The following is a 22867-nucleotide window of genomic DNA, read 5'->3' as shown; positions in this document are numbered from 1 at the left end:
TGGTAACTGCTTGCATTGGAACGTATCATTAAACAGCATTGCTACAATTCCACCTTTCTTGCCAGTGCGTGAAACATTTAAAAAGTTAAAGTTTGGTGGAGCCATCTCAGTTAACACAATATCAGCACTATATGAGTTTAATGTCTCTGTTAAAAGCATGAAATCAAGCCTGTGAGTTGTAATTAAATCATTAATTATATAAGACTTATTTGTAAGAGATCTGATATTCAGTAGAACTAACTTAATAACCTGTGCATTTTGTTTCAAAGACTGTGAGTTACTTCTAACATACTGCAGGTTGGATGTATTCACAGTATCTGACCTAAACTCCTTGTTCTTTCTGCTTCTGATACGAACTGGAATGGGAAAGATAATTTGGACACAGGGTCCATGCTTGTTTTGAAAACATGTACCGCTGATATCATCACTGTAGCAGCACAGACCCAAAAGAGAGAATGCAGAAAGGCTGAGCGCAGATGGCGTAAAACCAAACTTCACACACATAAAGAGAGTTTATTCGGTTCACCCCACACCTTTTTCACGTCATACCACGATTTATAGCTTTCATTCATGTAAGATAGGTCTCATCCAGGATCCCCTATGCCCTCATTAATCATGCGATGTGCGGAACCCAAATAGCCCACATCGAAAGTGCCCTCCCTGGGGTATGCGGGTATTTGCGGATTACCTTCGGTCCAACCAGCTAGGTTGGACAAACCCAAATTACATCTACGCATCCATGCAGCCGGTGTCTCTTCCGGCTCTGGTTGGAACGACGTGCCCAGTATGGAAAAATACAGTGAGAGCTGTACTGAGAGTTTCCACTATAGGACGTTCCCTGTCTCCCACTAAGCGCTTAGGTTTAAATGTACCCTCTCTACTCTCACTCTCGTACTCCCGCCCACCCGACAGGGCTGGGTCGGTTCGCTCTGAACACCCAGGTGATCTCGACAACCAGGTAGAGGTCCAAAAACGATTAATTGGACTTACCTGGGTGAAGAGAACACGTCGGAGGTCACCATTTGAAAGGACCGGCCGTTTTTGGTCCGTTCATGAAGAGGAACCAGAGAGTGGATCACCTGTCCTGCAGAAAGTCTCAGTTGCAGCGGGAGCGCTCGGTGCAGGAAGACAGAACGACTCTCTTAATCAATCAAAGAGTTTATTAAGTCTTCTGCACAAAGAAAGAAGGGCACTCCTTCTTTTATACAAACACGTCCTGCCCTGTTGCGTACAAGCAAACAGGGTGGACCCAAATAAGTTGTCTAACAGTCATGAAATGCTAAGCTGACACTCACGGACCACCGGAACTGCCCAAAGGAGGGGGGCTTCTGCTCTGTGTACGACAATCTTACCTACGAAAGAGAACAAATGGTTCTGGACAGAATGTTGTCCCGATAAGAGGAGCAAGTTGTTTGTGCAAAACTGCCAAGGACAGTAGCTATGCTTGCTGCAAAGTCTGCTTAGAGCAGAGTTAGAGCAGAGTTAACCCTTTCACTCATGAAGCAAGTGTGAAAGGCACAAAATACAGAAAGAATATGCATGTTATTATTGGTGAGGGCAGTGAGGGGCTTGAGATGGGAAAGATTGTCAAGATAGTACTCCACAATAATTCAGAAGTATATTTCATCACTGAAAAGCATAAGGCATTGTATATCCATAACATGGGTATTTTCTGTTTAACACCAATTCAGAGATGCTATTGTTGTATTAATCTGGACAGTCTACTTGATTATTACCCTTTGCCTGAATACAAAATGCATGGCATGACAATTGTAGTGCTTCATCATTCCTTCCTCTCACCATAGGAACAATGACGACCATGTTTGAAGAGTTGAAGGCGATTATCCTGAGGGCTCTGCCAACTATTGATGAAAACACTGTTCAGAAGTTGATAAACCAGCTACCACCCTCTGGGTTGGAATCAATAGATGACCTTAAATATGTAAGGCAAGAAGACATTGCTGACCTGCTTCCCATCATTCAACAGCGCAAGCTACTGGATGCATTTAAAATGGGTAATTGGTGAGCTTATTTGGTAGAAAATTAAAGTTTGGGATTTATGCAATAAAGTGAATACTGTGAGGAGACCACAAGACTAAATGTAACACTGATTACCAGAAAGGATCAGATTCTGTAGGTTCTAACTAAATTTATTGCATGGGCACCAAAAATGTTTGTATGTCTATCATAAAACTGATATAATTAAAAACAGTAATTGTTCATTATACATAGGATATATGTGTGTGTATATCTAAATCTGTCATGTATGCCAATGGAATTTTGCTCCCTAATATCTGATGCATATATTTGTATGACTTTCAGAAACAGAAATCATTACTTTGAATCTCCAGATTGAGCCTACAGCCACCTCCCCAGGAAGCAGCGTTTTGTCTTCACTGCCGTGCTCCACTCAATCCAGTGTAAGGATGAGTACTTCAACAGGGTCCAGTAGCCAAGAAAACTGTGAGCCACCCTCCCTCATAAGAAAGGCATGGACAGAAACCTTCCAGGTTCCATGGAATCTTATGCCTGTCGAGGTTCAAACAGCCATCTCTGAAGGTAATAGACCTTCACCTGCAGCAAGACGGCAGATGGTTAGAGTGCTGGCAGATGAAATGAGGAAGTATGACTTAAACCCTACACGCTCACAATGTCTCAGTGTTTGCCGAAGCATCATCCTTCAGTACCCCAAGAGTTTTGCAGATCAACGTGAAAATGGTCAGTTATTAGGTGGTGGCTATACTTCACTTTTAATTCAACTCAAAACCCGAATTGAAAACCTCAATCGTACCAGCAGCTTTAGGCAACACCGTACTTCAGACCTTGGTGGTAAAAGAGGCCCTACTGACATATATGGGTGTACCAGATTCCAGCCTGACCTCCCTCCAGAGGAGACTAATGACACAGTGGAGGTGAAACGACAAAAGTTGGAGGACATATATGGTCAGGAAGGTGTAAAAGGTAGTGAGAGATCAGAAGTAAAGCAGCTTATGGAAACCACTTTCTGCCTCTAGCGTCGCCATATAAATGCACTGCCAGCACCAGCTATTGCAGACGTAAGGGACAAATGGCCATACCTCTTCACCCAAAAAGGCCTCTATGCGCATTTTGAGCTTTTAACTGATATCAACGTGCTCCGTGCACTTGAATTCAGTATGGAGGAGTGTGGAAAAAATATTGTGGAATTCTTTAAGAGCAAACCCACGAATGACAAAGTTCAAGCAGTTCTGTCTGAAGATGATGTTGAGTTGTCCCTCCGTGTCATCCAGCTTCTGATGGCTCACTTTGAAGAGAGCATCGAGGGACTAGTCCTTTTTGAAAATGTAAGGTTTTTATATAAATGTATACATGCATGTATGTATGAATGTGTTTCTATGATCCTTGTTCTGCCTAAACAATTAAAAATAACATTCACATGTGTTGTAGTCGTTTGCCACTGCAGCTGACTTGGAGAGCATGCTCACCCTACCGGCAACTCCTCGGTTGCTGCTGCTTGGTATGTTTATAAAGAATTTATATCACCCAACAAAAATTGTATTTTGTCAAAATGATCAAAATATCTCTGCTGCCAGTGGTTAACTCTTTATCTGTTTTGTTTCAGGTGAGAAAACATCCAGCCGTATTGAGCACTGGATGGTCAGTCTTGAGGGACACATCATCTGTGAGGGCATACAGCCAACTTTCTTGACCGGTCTTGCTGCTGTGTTTTCTACATTCTACAGCTTCAATCTTCAATATCAAGAAGAAGCCGCATGTACACTCGAATTCATTCAAAGGTATTGTTTTCACACTTATTTCACAACTATGATTGATAAAACTGGTAAGGCTTAACATAGTCCAGTACTATAAAATATGTAATATGTAAATATGTTGTATAAGAACAAATAGACAGAATGCCTATGCTAGTGGGTCACCATTGTTGCAATGTTGTGTAATATGGTTGCGCTTGACCCTGTGCTAGGTTCTTGGTTCACTGAATGAGCAACAAGCTAAAAGTCTCTTCCATTTAACTTTTTCAGTTGTATCCATGTGTTACTCCTGCCATTTCACACTCAATGGAGGGCCCAAAGTATACAGTTTATTGCAACCTCTTGACCACTCTTGCAACGTGCAATTGTTTTGATTTAATTATTTATAATTAATGATTTATCTATGTTATTTTGTGTTTTAAGTGTTGTTGCAACAACTTAACGAAATGACAATTTTCAAATTTAATTTGGTTTAAATTACATGATGAGGTCTTAAAAAGGAATTGAAAATTAGTGTGTACAGGACAGATTGTTAACTCTGCTAACTCAAAGTCCAAATAGTAATGCCAAAACTCTGAAATGGGTTGTGTGTATTGCATTTTATTTGGCTCTTAAGTAAAAGTCATCTTAGAAGTGTTGTGTCAGTAATGGGTTGAACTTTAAAGTAGCTGAATTCACTAATTAGAACTGCTGTCTGACACTTTTACAGTGTCTCCATTCTGCAAGACATTTCATTTGCACAGTCCAGTAAGTGGTGTTACTCTGTTAAAATAGCTGTACTTTCACACCTCAGCATAGCATGTTTTTGCTCTTTGCTTTTTGCAGCAGAACTGGCCCTCCTGCAGCTTCTAAGAAGGTCCATGACACAAGCAACAGTGAGAAGAACCAAGATAAGTAAGTAAAAAACAAATGAACTGACCCTTTTTTATTGCACACTGAAAAAAACAGGTGTGCTCTAATAAATACTAATAAAACACATTAGTGACTTCAAATATCTTAGGTCAACCATCCAGAGCAATGGACAGTGTAGAAAAGAGGTGAAGAAGAAGGTGCAGGCAGGATGGAGTGGGTGGAGACGGATGTCAGGGCTGATGTGTGACAGAAGGATAGCAGCAAGAGTGAAAGGGAAGGTTTAGAAGACAGTAGTGCATCCTGCTATGGTCCTGTGTGGTTGGTTAGTGTAGTGGGTAACACCTCTGCCTTCTACGCTGTAGACTGGGGTCCAATCCCCACCAGGGTAAACACCCTACACTATATCAATAAGAGTCCTTGGGCAAGACTCCTAACACCACCTTCGCCTACCTGTATAAACTGATCAAGTTGTAAGTCGCTCTGGATAAGAGCGTCAGCCAAATGCCATAAATGTAAATGCTATGATGTATGGTTTGGAGACTGTGGCTCTGTCTAAAAGATAGGAGGCTGAGCTGGAGGTGGCGGAGATGAAGATGCTGAGATTTTCATTGGGAGGGACAAGGATGGACAAGATTAGAAATGAGCAGATCAGAGGGACAGTGAAGGTGGAGCAGTTTGGAGATAAAGCCAGAGAGGCCAGGTTGAGATGGTTTGGACATGTGTTGAGGAGGAATAGTGGATATATTGGGCAAAGAATGTTGGAGATGGAGCTGCTGGGTAGAAGGAGAAGAGGTAGACCTCAGAGAAGGTTTATGGATGTAGTGAAGGTGGACATGGAGATGGTTAGTGTAAAAGTAGAGGAGGCCATGGATAGGGCAAGATGGAGGCAGATGATCCGCTGTGGCGACCCCTAAAGGGAGCAGCCAAAAGAAGAAGAAGGAGAAGAAGATTGAAAGAAAATTCGAAGTACATGGACCAGGTTGTGTCTCTCTTTAGTGAACACAGCAAATGTAAGTAATCCTAATTGACATATATGCTACACAGTATGTCCCAAAGTTTGTAGACACCTGCACTTGTTGTATGTTATTATTATTATTAGTTTTTATGTCTGCAGAACAGCTGACTCGTCTGCAGTATGAGAATGTTAGTGACTCGAGTGAAAGAAAGCAATAGAAGTAATTCACACATGATGAATGATGGTGAAATACTGATGGGCTGAACTTTTATTCATTCTGTACTTTAGATACTAAAACATATTTTATTTGACAGCATGTGTACTTTAAAAGTCTTAGGTTAAATGTAAGGTTTTCAAGGAAAAATATCATCATTCATTGCAGCAATAGAAATACCATGCCCATCTGGGTTCTACTGGCTGTAGGCCTAGGGCTGCTGCTGATATTGGCCACCATTATAACCTGGATCTTGACAAAAAAGTGTAGTAAGTATTCACCATCTCCTATTTTCATACAGGTCTTTTTATTAGCATGCTTTTAAAATGTTTGCTATTATAAAGGACAGTATTAACAACTAATAACAACTGTTGCTCTTGTGTTATGCTGTGGATCATGAATGTTTTCTTACTACATAAGTACAATAAGACAACAAATTCATTAATATTTATTAATTCATTAATATCTCACTGTCACAGATGGAAATCAAACACGGACGGTCAGTAACACTGCAGTACACACAGTCAGTATTGTGGTCCTGGTGCAGTTTTGCTTGTGCTGCAGTAGAAAATGAATATAATACTTTTATGGTTCCTTTTTGATGAACTAGTTTTGTGTAAAATCACATTTGTTTGTGTAAAGCAGGCATCTACGACTGAAAGCCCAGTGATATACAGTGCTGTGACTTTTAAAAATAAAAAGGTAAGGCTTTGTTTTTCACACACAAGTCAATATCAGGGGTGTAGACATGGGTAGGCCTACATTGATCACAAGCCTCTCAATCAAATGCTGAATTGATATTTATTAAATTACATTTTCATAGCCACATTTTTTAGCACAAAAGCTACAATGGCCTTTGGCATCAAAGGTAAAACATAAATGGTCCATAAACATTTTCTCGCCTGCTATGGCAGTAATTAGCCTATGACGATTAGGTTTAGGTGTTGTTCCTCTTCTTTGTACATCTCAGCTGTCAGATTATACCCCACTTATGTCGTCTTCATTGGGCAGAAATAGTGTCTGTGGTGAGTGGACACATGCTTTTATTAAACGTGTTGCGCTGCCTAAACTACAGCTGCATGCAAACGGTATTTGATTACTGAAACATTAAGAGATTAAGTTACTGAGTATATTGTGTCCACAGTCTTCATCTGCATTGGATCGTGAAAATGACGTCATCTACAACAACCAAAAAGAAAACTGTAAGTGTAAAATACAGCAGTAGCACTGTTTTGACCAGTTCACAATAAATTGAGTGGACATTAGCTGGTTGAAAGCTGTAAGTGTTTATGAGAAAAATGTAACTTTGACCTCAACCTTATTAAGCATTTAGTTTAGCTGGTGAAAGAGCACTCAGGGTGGTAGGAGCGAGAGATCCTCCATTATTTCTAACTGTGTCCTATTTTCCAGCTCTCTCAGGCAGTCAGAGATGATGAGGTGATCTACAGCTCTGTGGTTTCGGAGTGAGAGGTGAGAGAGTCAGAGTGAGGAGCAAAATACAACATCTGTGAAATGGTCTATAATGGACTGTTATTCAAATGAATAGTTCACTGAAAAATCAATGATACCCCAAATGTTGTTTACATTAATCGTATTTGGCTGACGCTCTTATCCAGAGCGACTTACAATTTGATTATTTTTACATAGGTAGGCCAAGGAGGTGTTAGGAGTCTTGCCCAAGGACTCTTATTGGTATAGTATAGGGCTTATTGGTATAGTGTAGTGTTTGCCCAGGTGGGGATTGAACCCCAGTCTACAGTGTAGAAGGCAGAGGTGTTAACCACTACACTATACCAACCACCTGTAGTTGGTTGTTGATTGGCCAATCAGTGTTTGGTGTCCCAAAAACTACTTGGGTGACATGAGCAAGGCAAGACAAGACAAGCTTATTTATATAAGCACATTTCATACACAAAGGCAATTCAATATACTTGTGCTTAGTGGTTTCACTTTAGAGTGAAAATCAATAAAAGTAAAAAGCAGCTTTAAAATCATTAATCGGGAAATTAAAAGGAAGTACAAAGCACATAAGAATAAGCTTATAACTTTTAAAAAATAATGTGAAAAGTCTTAAATATTTTTGAAATGATCTTATTAAGGCTAAAGTGCAGTAATAGAGCTCAATCATAAGCAGATGATTCACAGTTTGTTCCAATTGTTTACAGCATGACATCACTTCTGTTAACTCAGGTTAACACCAACTCCTGTGAAAAAATTAAGAAGCAAATCTCAGACACCAAACACATTTTTGCCTTTTAAGCACTTTCAGGGTCATGGGAAATTTTTTTTTTCTTTTATCTGTTTTGATTTCAGGTGTAAGCAAGTGTGTTTCTGGCCAGGTCTCTTACAAAGAAGCTAATGCAATGCAAGACATCTTACAATGAATTTGTACTATATATTATATATCATACAATTGAATGTGGTTTCATTCTAAGACTTTAGCTTAAGGTTTTTACTTCGTGCTAATTCACTGTTTCTACTTGTAAAAAGCCTTGCAGAAGTACCTGCAGCCACACTTCATATAAGGCACGATCCTGCTGCTCTGCAGGCGACCCTTCCCGTCTTCAGTGATAGAAGAGAAGGAAAAGGTTCAGCAAACTTGCTGCTGGGCTTTAGTTACATTTATGGCTTCATATGCTTTCAAAGAGGGGATATGAGACAATTATTTATTATTTCTCAACCCTAATTCTTTGGTGATATGAAGCTGAAGTCAACTATTCACCAGCTTCTTGTTCCAGTTTTCCCATTCCACCTTAAATGATGCAGCAGTTACATTCTGGCGCTTCAGGCGTCAATACTGCTGGACTATTTAAGGTGGAATGGGAAAGTTAGCTATAGCTAGCTACCAAGACATTAGCATACTATTAGCGTTTTTGTCCTTGTTATGAAGAAAACGACCATAATACATTGAAATGTCATTAAATGTATATAATACAATGGTTATCATAATTTTTTAATGGAGAAAATCCATATATTTATGGGTTTCTTTGGTGGCTTGTGAAGCCATCTTGCCGGTTTTTCTTATTTTTTCATAACGCTTGGTTTGGAGTGTGCCTCTGAAAAACCCTCCATTTGATACAGAGGGGTAGAACATTTCACCCCTCTATCTCAACAAAAACTGAGACACCCTAACCCTAGACGTGAAACGAAGGGCTAAGTGGTAAGGGCAAGGGGTAAAATGGAATTGGGCCTAAGTGTGCAAACTTAAAGGAATGGATTGCTCAAAAATCTAATTAACACATTTGTCCACCTCAGATGTCGTCGACAAGAGAGGTTGTTGTCTAAATGTTGCTTCTTTAGTTTAGCTCAGGAGCTACAAGGTTAATATTGCTAACAAACACTAAAAGTCAATAGTCACCCAAATCTTTTCCATAAATACAGCCTTAAAATGTCTCTCAACCCCTTCAAACCACAACTAGGTCTTCAATAAAGTTGTAAGGACTTGACAGTGATGTTTAGGACACAGAATGACTGTAGCTGAATGCTGTAGACCTCCACTTTAAAGGTGTTGTGCTGAATTCTGAGTAACCTACAAAGTCCAGCTCCTCTTTGCATGCATGCACACCACACTGGACGCTACGTTAGTCATTCTGTTTCAATTTTTGAACATAGTCTTCAGGTCAAAAACTCAATATTGACATCATATATGAAAAGTGACTGTTGACTTCTAGTGTTTGTTAACAATGTTAGCTACATAGATCCAGTGCTAAACTAAAGAAGCAAAATTTGGGCACCAAACATGTCTTGGCTCATTTAAGTGCATCTGTGGCATCTGGTGGAACATTTGCTGTCATAAGTGTTTTGTTGAGATATTTGTGGTGGCCTTAGATGTTTGGAGTGAATATATGATTAACAACTTCCTTTAAAATCATCAGTAGCCTATAAAGCAGTTAAAAAGCTGGTGTTGTGTGTAAAATGTTTCTTATTGATTTAAATACAGCTGTTTATTTTACATGTAAAAAAGAAATATGAAGATTGAATAATTATAATTTTACTTCATTGTGCAGATTTTTAATCCTAGTCTATAAAGTCTACAAGGCATTTTTTACACTTAATACAATTTCACATTTATTTCTTTGTGTATAGCAGTTTTCTTGTTTACACTGAACATCAGATGTGAATCAAAATGATGTGCAATTTCTAAATGTGGATTAAATGTTAAAATGTTAAATATTTGAAACCCCCAAAATCTAAATACTTATTTTATTACTCGCTACTACAGCAGATTTTTTATGTTGACTGAGGAAACATTTTTACAGTGTGTGAGCTCAAAAGTCACCAGTCCTTCTGTCACTTATACTGAAGTAGTTGATAATCAATGAGAGTTTGTGCATCTCATGATGGTTTATGTGGTGAATTCACTTTTCCACCACTAGGGGGTTCTGCATATACATTATAGTTCTGCATGTAAGTTGTAAATCATGCGCATAAGAAACCGTGTGTATGTGAAGTTTTTACATACAAAACTGAGCGCACACACATGAGAGATGAGCCTCCTGAAACTCACGCTAATCTTTATTATAGCTCCACATTAGTGCATCACTTCCATTTTACATACAAAACTTCAGGAACATTTCTGAAGAAATTCTGTCTGCTTTTAGATAAATACAGTTTAAATGAAGTTTACAGTTTTTCAACAAGAATGATGAATAAATGTGAGGATCATAGTTCTGCATTTGGCTTCATGTCACTTAAGAGCAGTGGATATGTGGGTCACTTAAAAGGTGATGCAACACAGTGACAAACAACAACATACAAAATACAGATTGTTGGGTTTATGTGAGACTCTCTTGTCTGGGTTTTGAGTGTGTAGTCTAGGTTGGAGTGTTTTTTTTTTTAGTTTATTGGTCACAGAGACCAATAAAAGCAGAAACAGTAGTCAAAACAGGAGCTCATGAAGCAAGAAGCACCTGAAAGGCTTATGCAGCAACTGAAAAAATGTCCAGAGGCTTATTGTTGTTTACAAGGTATATTCCACAGCTTGACCAAGCAACAAAGTTTCCATTGCATTTCTTCATAACTGCTGGTAAACACCTGTGTGGTACCCTTGGTGCTGCCCTATGCTTTTATGGTACCACCATATATGCAACTGTGCTCGCCCCCACCACCCAGTGGACACTGCATTTAATCATGTGTCAGAAAGAAACGTACACTCACTGGCCACTTTATTGATCCCCTTTTGCCTTCAGAGCTGCCTTAATTCTTCATGGCATACTTTCTACAAGGTAATGGAAACATTCCTCAGAGATTTTGGTTGGTTATTTGAGTTTCTGTTGCCTTTCTATCATCTCAGACCAGTCTGCCCATTCCCTTCTGACCTCTCACATCAACAAGGCATTTTCATCCACACAACAACTGCTCACTGGATATTTTCTCTTTTTCTGACCATTCTCTGTAAACCCTAGAGATGGTTGTGTGTGAAAATCCCAGTAGATCAGCAGTTTCTGAAATACTCAGACCAGCCCGTCTAGCACCAACAGCCATGCCACGTTCAAAGTCACTTAAATCACCTTTCTTCCCCATTCTGATGCTCGGTTTGCACTTCAGCAAGTTGTCTTGACCACCTCCAGTTGAATCTGCAGCACCATACAGTGTGGATTTTTCATTAGGGATGTGAAAAAAAGTGTCATCCCTGTTTATTTTTCATCCTAATAATCTGTAAAATGCTGCAGTAATCATTTTATGCATTGCATTTAGGATGTGATTTAGATTAATGTGCAGTGTGCAGTTTTGTGTGCAGTGTGTGTTCTGAGCAGTGTGCAGTTGTGTGTGCAGTGTATGGTCTAAGCAGTGTGCAGTTGTGTGTGCAGTGTGTGGTCTAAGCAGTATGCAGTTGTGTGTGTAGTGTATGGTCTAAGCAGTGTGCAGTTGTGTGTGCAGTGTGTGGTCTAAGCAGTGTGCAGTTGTGTGTGCAGTGTTTGGTCTAAGCAGTGTGCAGTTGTGTGTGCAGTGTTTGGTCTAAGCAGTGTGCAGTTGTGTGTGCAGTGTATGGTCTAAGCAGTGTGCAGTTGTGTGTGCAGTGTAAGGTCTAAGCAGTGTGCAGTTGTGTGTGCAGTGTATGGCCTAAGCAGTGTGCAGTTGTGTATCATAATTGTGCTTCTACTATAGGATGCAGTCGTAGTTTATTCATAGTATATACCGTAATAGGACGCCACCTGTGAAACAAGTCCAGTCGTGAAATTTCCTCACTACTAAATATTCCACAGTAAACTGTCAGTGGTATTATAACAAAGTGGAAGCGATTGGGAACGACAGCAACTCAGCCACGAAGTGCTAGGCAACGTGAAATGACAGAGCGGGGTCAGCAGATGCTGAGGGGCATAGTGTGCAGAGGTCACCAACTTTCTGCACAGTCAATCGCTACAGAACTTAATGCTTCAGCAGATCAATAGATTTTGGACAATTTCATGCTCCCAACTTTGTGAGAACAGTTTGGGAACGGCAGCTTCCTGTTCCAACATGACAGTGCACCTGTGCACAAAGCAAGGTCCATAAAGACATGGATGAGCGAGTTTGGTGTGGAAGAACTTGACTGGCCTATACAAAATCCTAACCTCAACCCACTAGAATGTCTTTAGATGAATTAGAGCGGAGACTGTGAGCCAGGCCTTCTCATCCAACATCAGCGTTTGACTTCACAAACACGCTTCTGGAGGAATGGTCAAACACTCTTAACCCTTGTGGAAAGCCTTCCCAGAACAGTTGAAGCTGTTGTAGCTGCAAAGGGTGGGCCAACATCATTTTAAACCCCATGGATTAAGAATGGGATCTCACTCAATTTCATATGTGTGTGAAGGCAGACGAGCGAATACTTTTGCCAATATATTTAAAATGTGGCAGAGACATAATTTCTGTGCAAAACCAAACACAAATCAATGGTACTTTTCTGACTGTTGTTCAAATGGCAGCTTTAAGTTGTTTCACAACGGAAATAAAATACAGTTTCTGCAGTTTTGAAGCAAATCATTCAGTTGACCTGTGTAGAGAGTCGTCAGTGTCCTGGTTAATATGACAAAAGAGTTATTTGGAAAAATATTTAGTTGATTATATTAATTACTAATACCAATTTCCATTCCACCAACACAATGGGCACTAACAGGCCTAAAGAGAAAGGCTGAAATAATTCTCTAGCCAGCCATGTCGTCTCTCCCAAATCACAAACAGCACAAGTCTAATGATACCAACACACACTGAAGTGATACTCAGGCCTCTTTTCCACACATACTTCTGTGTGATAAGTGTGAAGCAGCACTGTGACGGCCACAGCATACATACATTAACCATATGTACACACAGTGGAGTGGTACAGCAGGCCTGTACTGGAAATTCTCACCACTTATTAACAAGTTCTACAAACTATTCTTGCTTAGTAAAAAGATTCTTTGTTAGAGAGCAGGCTGCATTTGTTTACTCTAGGCGGTTTTCTGATTTGTGATCATGCGAAAATTTCAAACCTACAGGTCCTTACAGAAAATGAGTATGTAGCATGAAATGTTTATCTAGTACTCTATTTCATAATGGCAAAGCTTTTAAAAATGTTTTTAGTGTTTTTATTGCTTTTCTTAGTTTAGTTACATGTATTTTGTATCATCCTGGATGCTTGCATCCTTAACATGGATGCATTCCTTCCATGCAGAGGTAGTAAGTTTTATGCTGGCATTATATGATGAAACGTTTTAATACAAGTAACTGCATGTTGAGTTGCATGCAACATAATTCCAATGCAGCTGTTGCTATTCGCTTGCTAGTTAAGCTGGTTACAGAAAGGTTAACTTTGAGCAACTCATGCTTGATGCCAGAATGAAAAACTAGTAAACTTACAGAAAGTTGATCAGGATCTCATTTCAATCATCCAATAAAGTTTCTTCAGTATCATTTTCTTGTTCATGAAACAAGTATCATCAATGATTTGAAATGATGTTGTTTACTAGAATTGAGTGATGCTTTCTGAATGACTTTTTCATGAAACTTGCTCAATGAAGTTGGGATGCGTGCAACTGTTGCGCTTACATTATGCAACTCAAATACCATTTAGTTTCATGTAGGTTTCAGTCAACTGTAGTTGCATTCAAGTATTACTTTGTAAAGCCAGACTTAGAGCTAACTAGTTCACATGTAGTTACTTAACACTACTGTAAATGATTGGTTATTAATATGGAAAGAGGCAAAATACAATGACATAATTCATTAATTAGATACTTAATTAAGCATGAGGGTCTAAAGGTCACTGGAAAATCTTTGAGTTTGCTGGGCTCTGCACTTTACTGGTGCTTTTGCTTTACACATTAGACAGAGTGAGAACTAGCAAAGGAGAACCAAAACAAAACAGGAAGAGCTCTGAAGTGGAGCTGCTTCACTCAGAGGCAGGAAGAGTCTTTGTCTCTGGAGTCTCATAGAAACATGCACTTTTCCTCACTCCTGAGTTCTTCAATTCTCTTTGTGTTACTCCTCTGTGTCTCAGGTAAGATCAATGCTGCATCATTCAGTCGCACTGAGTTTGTGTTCTTGTTGAGTTTCTGACACTGGTGTGAAGTTGTTCTTTGGTTCACCCTTAGCAAGAACGGCTCTATGTAGTGTTTCTGTAGAATTATTTTAAAAATGTTTTAATAACTGACCATTAGACATAATATTGTAAAATGTTTGTTCAAGTTTCTATATGCTCTCACTTGATACCTTGTATCTACACTTGAGGTCCAACAGTATCAGGTCCACCTACAATATAGGTGCACTTTGTTGTTCTACAATTGAAGGGCTTTTGCTCCAAAACACATGATCGACAACTTTCAAGATTTTTTTAATGATTTACACTGACTTGACACATAAAAGAAACATCGGTGCTCTATTATGATTTAATGCTTACTTTGTTAGAGAAGTGTAAATGTGTTTTTCATTATGGAAAATTTTTGCCAACACTTTGTCAACTGTTATTCTTTAGGAAAACTACATCATATCCAACACTGTTACAAATGAATATACAGTATTTTGGAATTAAACCTTTTGCAGTTAGTGATTGTTATCGATTTCTCTGCATAATTTGTTGGCCCTTCTAAACTCTGATCATTACTGATCAGGAACTCTACAAGGCCACCACAGAAGTATTATTTGGGTGGTGGGTCATTCTCAGCCCAGCAATAACACCGCATACCCTTGCTTCTGTGTGTGATCCTCTACACACACCCTGACATATTACTACTATGTGAGTGCCGCTGCAGTGCTAAAAGGTGATCCACCATCAAAATTATACCTGCTAAGTGGTGGTCCTGAATATTGATGGACATAAGGGGGTTAAAAATTACGCAGAGAAACAGATAAATGACAGTTTATTTTTTGTGAAATGACCCTATATGGTAAATGGACCTGATAAATAGACATTAAGTACAGATACAAGATAGTTGTACCTAATAAAGTGAAAAGTGTATTTTAATTTCTTATACTAAAGAACCCTTGTAGAACCCTTTCAAGAGTGTAGGACTGAGGCTGTGGTGTAATTTGCCTTCTGTTCTGCAGATTCTGAGAGCCTGAAGACACTGAAGAATTTAGCTGTAAAACATGGAGGATCTCTCACTATTACATGTGTTTATGATGAGAAATACAAATCAAACCTTAAATACTGGTGTAGGGGGTATTACTGGTCCTCCTGTAAAATAGTAGCCTATACAAACACAAGTGGAGGAACATCAGTCACTGATCATCCAACCCAGAATATGTTTACTGTTGAACTGAAGAGCCCCAAAGACTCTGACTCTGGATATTATTGGTGTGCTGTGGAAATTGGTGGGACAGGGACCCCTGATGACAAGGATTATTTATACCTGACAGTCAGTGCAGGTAAGAAGTCTCTCTGTGTGAGGCTGAATGTTCACTGTAACCAGGGTTGGGATAGCTACTGAAAAATGAGTAGTTAGCTACTTTGTAGCTAGCTACAATTTAGCTACTTTTCCAGAAAGAGTAGTGGCTACTTTTTAGTTACTTTCAAAGTATAATTGTCAGAACGTTTGTGAATCTCCACCTGACACACCAAAAACTCCCAACTGACAGTGTGAACAAGACACTGCATTTAATCCTGGGCCAGAAAGAAACACACAACTGAAAAGCTGCAAATATACAAGAACACTGCAAAAAATGAAATCTTAACAAGACAAAAAATCTTGAAAATCAATAATAAGTCTTGTTTTTTTCATTTAAGAATAATTTACTTGACTAGATTTGTATGTATAAGATACATTTTCTAGTTTTTAGAAACCTTGTCTATGATTATCTTATTAAGATTGTTTTTCTAGTTATAAGGACTTCCTAAAATGAAATAAGAAATTCTACTGATATTGCTGAAAGTGTTTGAGGCTCTCAGCTATAAAATAAGAATTTCAAGACAACTTTACTTAATTTAAGAATACAATGTTCTTAAAACTTGTACAAGACTAAAAATACTTAAGACTTAAAAAGATTTAGCATATTTTCCAATAAAACTGATGACACTTTATGTGACTGAAAAGTAATTTATTATTTTGTTTTCAATTGTGGCAGAATGCATTGCTTCTATAACAAACAGAGCAAATGACATTAGTACAGTGTAAAACAATTCTGTATAAACATATGTATTATCTTCAGAACATTTTTTACAAACATTGACCAGCCACTTCATTAAAAACCACCTCCTACACACACTTTATATCTTTTCAGCTCTACTGAGCATACAGAAGTACTTTGTAGATCAATAATTCCAGACTGTAGTCTGGATCAGCACTGCAGTGACACTGACAGGGTGATATAGTATACAGAGCTGAAAATATAAACAATGAATGTAGAAATGAAATTTCATGTAAATTCGCCAGTCATTGTATTAAGGCTGTGTATTTGCAAGAACTTGTCGATACAAAACATCACATTACAGGGGCTACAATTCAATAAACTGCCATAGTATAAAAACACAACATCATATGTATAAAGTAAGGTTTTTATGCTGTCCTAGCAGTGGGATCTAACACGAGTACAACACTGCTATACAGTGGTCTGGGTTTAAACACAACACTAAATAAACCACTGTCTGACACCAATCTTCACGTGTAAACAATAAATTAAAAATGTAAACTGTATTTTTGGGCCCAACAGCCCTACATTGTATCCCTTTATACAAAAGCACATACATACATTCTTTATGTAATGAAAAACTGGATGAAATAAATAATGCAACAGAACAGAATAGTTTTTTTTTTTCAAAAACTCACTTGTTTTTTTCTCATAACTTACTTGCATTCAGTAGTGCATCTGTGTATGCCAATCACATCACAGAGATAATATTTCAGAGGAATGTAAGTGTGGTTCTTAAAGCCAATGGCGTAATAAGATGTGTAGTCAACAATCTTATCAGCATCAACAAACTCAGTAGCTTGAGCAAGATTTGGTACTTCAATTTCATAGCAAAGAAAATCACGGTTGAAAGCTACAGTGTCATACACTTGACATTCAAAGCAATACAATAAAGAATCTGCAATGAATATGTTTTTTATAAGTCCAAATACAGGGGAACCTTCTACTTCATTAATAATAATCACTGACTTCTGGCAGACAAACTTATTGCCGTTCAGCTCGAGCCATTTTACAGACACAATATGGTGCACCTTTTCTACACCCAAAAAATCCTTCAGTTTACCCTGTACATATTGTGCATCTGTCACACCAGACACTGGACCCATTACCGCCTCTTTTGAAAAAATTGGGTGTTCCATGCTGCTGACATTTTGACAGCTTTCATACATCTGGTTGTGCTTTACCAGAGACTTGCATACGTTCTTGAAATTTAATTTTGATGACCACTGTTTGAAAAAGCAGTGTTTGGATTCAAATCTCATGCACATATGTCTTATCATTGGACCTAAAGCTTTAATCTGTGCTGGAATGTGCACCAGATAATGCTGTTTTGGCGTTATATTGTTCTCAGGAAACAATTGCTTCATGTTAACTAAGTGCTGCTTGATAAGTGTTTTGAGGTTTGATATGGTTGCAAGAGAAATTACTGGTGCGAACAAAATTTGTACTATCTGTATTAATTCAGTAAGGGCTTGAATGTATGCACTTCTTTCACAATTGTCCAATACAAATGGTAAAATCTTGAGGAGGACAAGCATTTGACCAGAAGATTGCTTCAATTTGTTGTCATTTGATGACAGTGTTGTAACAGTTATAGGAGATGGTTTGTCTCTGACATCAAAAGAGTACGGGTATCCTAGTACAGCGCTATTGAATGTGTCTAGGTCAAGCTGTCCTAACAGGACCAGATGTTTCAACACACTTTTTATTTCAAGTGGTGCTACTCCCTCAAGTATTACATGCATGATATCTTGCGGAGTTTGCTTAATTAGATCAAATGATGGAAAATCTACTAATTTGCTTTTCCTGTTAATTCCATATGTGGTTTTCAAACTGTTTCTTAAAAAATCAGTAGGGGCCCTCTCAATTTCATTACATTGTCTGATGTGCCAACCTAATGTCCGTTGAACAAAGCTGTCCTCATCAAAGTAAAGCTGCATGCACTCGCAGTGTCTGCATTTACAGAATGAAAATCCAACTCCCTCTTTAAACCCTGTAACCTCATGCTGAGCCAAGGTGTCACCGCAAAATGAGACTAATGCTCCATATACAACTCTCTCATCCGCCACTGTTTTGATTCTCACACCATTGTACACCAAAATCAGATCTTCCAGTATTCTATTCAGTATCACATCAACGCTACACTGAGCAATATCCGTTGCTTTTGCAATAGCAAGTAGACGGATAGCAGCCAGCTTAGACCTATATTTAGGATGTATATTCCCTAAAGTATAGTACACCATTAGAAGTTTGTTTTTTGAGGCATGTGACCCCAGAGGATTACACAGTTCTATTTCGTCAGTATACAGTATCAGCTGTAGGGCATTGGGTCTAACAGAGAACAATGGATGTGATTTCAAAATATCACCATCAATGATGTCCTTTAAAAATCCAGCCCTACATGTCTCTACACCTTTGTCAAACATTGATAGAACCACAGGATGTGAAAGTAATTGTTCCAAACTTTTGATCAAAGGTATGTAGTAAATGCACTCAGATCTAATAGCAAGAGCACGAGAGGGTCCTTGTCCTTTATAGCATGCAGACCGGGCAATCTCAATTTCTTGTGCTTCCACTACTCCAAACAGCTCCTTGACGGTTGAGTCCTGCATATATGTAGTGGAAACTCTGGCAAATGGGTCTTCAAAACTATCAAAAATGTCCATTGACTCACTAAGCAGCTGATCTGTAACTTCTGAATGTCTCTGGAATACCCGTGCCATCTGATTTTTCAAACTGTCCAGCAGTGAAGCTTGGTAGTTCTGCACTCCAGCTACAATATCATTGACTGCACTCTGGGGGAAAAACAAAAATGCCTTATTCATTATCAGCATCTGAAATTATTCAAATTGTGCAGTATCTGTATCAGTCAGTCCATAATTTAACTGTATGGTTGCTTCATTATGTATATGTAATGCTTGACATTAAATACACAACATAATTTAGTTGGTTCAAAAAATACCAAATTTGGTTGGTAACTTTCAATATAATAGCAATCATTAATTCAGTGAACCTAATAGCTTAAACACACATCTTTTCACACTTATTACTGCATAATTATATCACGTTAACAGTAACGGACTGACAAGAGCCAGTTGCAGTGTTTATGTACAGTATATAGTTACAACACATTAACTTACCTGTGATAAACGGTGTTTCTCTTTAGCAGAGAGCACAAAGGCAGTGGCATGTTTCTTCAGTAGATCCACATTAGTCTCTTCATGTATAGCACTTTCTCCTAGCTAGAGATAAAAAGAGACATCTCATCTTTAATATTTAATCAATATTATGATATCAACATATTAACCATTTCACGAGTATATATGCTGAATACGGCAGTTAAATCCACTTCACTTGAACAACGAAAAAATATTAAATGATATAGCAGTGATTAAACTCTGTTGCGCGCATCCCACGCACCGTCAGATAAGCACCTGAGTGAACTTATCTGAAAGAACAACGAGTCGATTCCACGTCAACATGCAGTCATTGGTCGAATCGACACCGACTCATTTGAAGAATCGATTCAATATTAATCGACTCATTAGTAAAAGAGGACAGACTGGTACAGACAGCTGAAACTTACGGGCGAAGGTTGTTTTTTTGTTTGTTTTTTTTTTTTTACTTGGACAGAATTAACAGATAAGCTGCACAGATACTCTGCTAGCTGAAACACTTTATAGGTAACTTACTTGTGTAGATTCGGGTAGTACTTCATCCTGTTCCGCCTGGGCTGTAAGCGCTGTGTCTTCAGTAGAAGCTGGCGGAGCGCCATCCGGAGCTGGAGCGGCGTGACCTCGGGCATTTTCGGTGGTGGAGCAGCCAACATCACTAACAACACCTGTTGGTGTGCTTGCTGTAGTGGGTTCGTGTGCCTCTAGTGCTGACTGAATGCTAGGTACATCAAAATTCTCCAAACATCTTTCTCTCGGTTGCATTGGAACATATCTGGCTGTACACAGCCCTGCACTGTCCTCCGCGGCTTTACCCGCCGTTCGGTCTCCACTGGGCCTCATACACTTGCGGCTGAGGAGATGCGAGGCATGGCTCCGTTTGACGTGGTAGTAAAAAGAGTTGTACACTCTGTATTCCTGAGTGCAGCCGTCAATGCCGCAGATGACACGGAAATTCGGACTACGGCTGTGTACCGTATTGATGTGGTTCAGCAATGCTCTTAATGTCACTGCCACAAAAAGGCAGCAGATGAAACAACGCCAAATCATTTTACTGTGTAAAGACACCCTCATAACAGCCCTAACCGAAGCCTCGACCCCACAGCAGACCGCGAAAAGGATCGTTGTAGTGGCGGAAGGTTACATCAATAGGAAAGGGTGGTACGCTGTAAATCATTTGAAGTTGGTAATGCTTTAAATATATACAACTCAAAATAAGGTGTTTAGGATGTAAGACTATTGTAATTGTCTTAAATTTCAAAGTTTGTTAGTAATTTGTTGTATATTTAATCAACAAAGTAAACATGAATAAATTATTCAACTCGGAGGTAGAATGAACATGACTTTTACTGAGCTTCACTGTAGTCTCAATGTACACATATCACTGCACTGGCAGGTAACCTATATGTAAACTCAATAGCTAGGGGAGTGGTTCCGCTGAAGTAAATAGATCCACTCTATACACTACACTCCTCCCCTTTTAGATTAATGCTACATAACTAACGTAACATATAACATTGTCAATGCATTTAACACAATCTGTTATTCAGTTGACATATGTTGAAACTTTTTTTTTTTTTTTTTTTTTTTTTTTTTTTTTTCCAGTCCATAAGTGAACTCACAAATCCAATCTTTTCGGTGGTGCCCTGAGTCGTTCAGGGTTACGTCTCGGAACTTGTGGAGTGCTCTCTGTAAGGGGCACTTCCTCTGTCACTGTGGGTGTCACTGTACTGTGGTCGGAGTTGGTTCCAAGATCAGGTGGATGTGCTGGTTGCTCTAGTGTCTGTGATTGAGCATTCAACAGCTGGTCCACATGACGTCTCCACGTATGCTCGCCAATATCCACGTCGTACATCAGAGGGCCGCTCCTAGTGACTATCTTTCCAGGCGACCACTTGTCCCCTCGGTAATCACGTGCCAGTACCTGCTGTCCCACAGCGAAGCTTCTTGCCATTTCACCCGAAAAACTGCTGAATTGTTTGTTCTGCACTTCTCTCCTCAGGTTTGGCTTCAGAAGGTCAATGCGAGATCTCAGCTGTCTGTTCATAAACAGCATTGCAGGTGTCTGATTAGTTGTTGCATGAACAGAATTGCGGTACACCAGAAGGAAATTGTCAATTTTGTGTTGAAGAGAGATGTCTTCTTTTGTCATTGCTTTTATGGACTTTTTAAATGTTTGTACGAACCGTTCTGCTAACCCATTTGTTGCTGGATGGTGAGGTGCTGACTTGAAATGTTTGATACCATTCTTTTTCATGAAATCTTGAAACTCTTCAGAAGTATACTGTGGGCCATTGTCACTCACAATTTGCTCAGGCAGGCCATTCCTGGCAAAGATGGTTCTCAGAACAGAAATAGTCTTTTCGGATGTTGTTGATTTCATTGAGACTACTTCTGGCCATTTTGAGTGAGCGTCCACAGCTATGAGAAACATTGAGTTCATGAACGGGCCAGCAAAATCAATGTGCACTCTCTGCCAGGGTGCAGACGGCCATTCCCACGGATGTAGGGGAGCCTGTGGCGGTGCGTTTTGAATGCTCTGGCATCCTGGGCAGGTTTTGGTGATGTCCTCAATTTGTTTATCTATCCCTGGCCACCATACGTAGCTACGGGCCAGGCTTTTCATCTTCACCGTACCTACGTGACCCTCATGTAGACTGTGCAACACTCTGGTGCGAAGCTTGGAGGGCACTACCACACGTGATCCACACATCAAGGTCCCCTGGCAAACTGACAGCTGATCATGTCTTGCCGAAAACTCAGGAAAACATGGATTCCCATGGGCAGGCCAACCTTGTACTGTGATGTCATACACCTTGGAAAGTGTTGGGTCATTCCGCATTTCTTTTCGTATCATGGCATTTGTAACTGGCAGCTGGTCTATCAGTGTTGTGTGGAATATTTCAGCCGGGTCACCTTTTGATGGAATTTCTTCCACAGATGTTGACAGTGGGAGGCGCGACAAACCGTCAGCATTGCAGTGCTGTTTAGTCCCCTTGAACTCGATGTCATACGAGTGTGCTCCTAAGAACAGGGCCCATCGCTGTAGTCGCGCGGCTGACATCACTGGGACTCCTTTCCGTGGATTGAATATTGAAACTAGGGGCTGATGATCAGTCACTAAGGTAAACCTTTGACCATAGAGATAATGGTGGAACTTTTTGATACCCCATACCAGGCTAAGGGCCTCCCTATCTATCTGTGCATAGTTGCGTTCGGCACTTGAAAGGGACCTTGAAGCGAATGCAATTGGGCGTTCCAGTCCATTATCCATTGTGTGCGATAAGACTGCACCAATGCCGTACGGGGACGCGTCACATGCTAGACGGATGGGTCT

General features: G+C 39.5%; 1 protein-coding gene and 1 long non-coding RNA gene across 4 annotated transcripts in view; one reads left to right on the top strand and one right to left on the bottom strand.

Moving 5' to 3' along the window:
• Nucleotides 1-22867, bottom strand: part of LOC108416589 (polymeric immunoglobulin receptor-like) — a 900619-nt gene that overhangs the window by 231306 nt on the left and 646446 nt on the right. The gene's annotated exons all lie outside the window — the stretch shown is intronic.
• LOC119261610 lies at nt 1908-3776 on the top strand. The gene is made up of 4 exons (XR_005129115.1): nt 1908-2015; nt 2323-2559; nt 3427-3496; nt 3602-3776. It is a non-coding gene; the product is annotated as an uncharacterized LOC119261610 (long non-coding RNA).

Source organism: Pygocentrus nattereri, chromosome 19 (genome assembly GCF_015220715.1).
Source record: "Pygocentrus nattereri isolate fPygNat1 chromosome 19, fPygNat1.pri, whole genome shotgun sequence".
Lineage (NCBI taxonomy): Eukaryota > Metazoa > Chordata > Actinopteri > Characiformes > Serrasalmidae > Pygocentrus > Pygocentrus nattereri.
The sequence above is the reverse complement of the archived record's forward strand: the minus strand, read 5'-3'. Positions and strand labels throughout refer to the sequence as shown.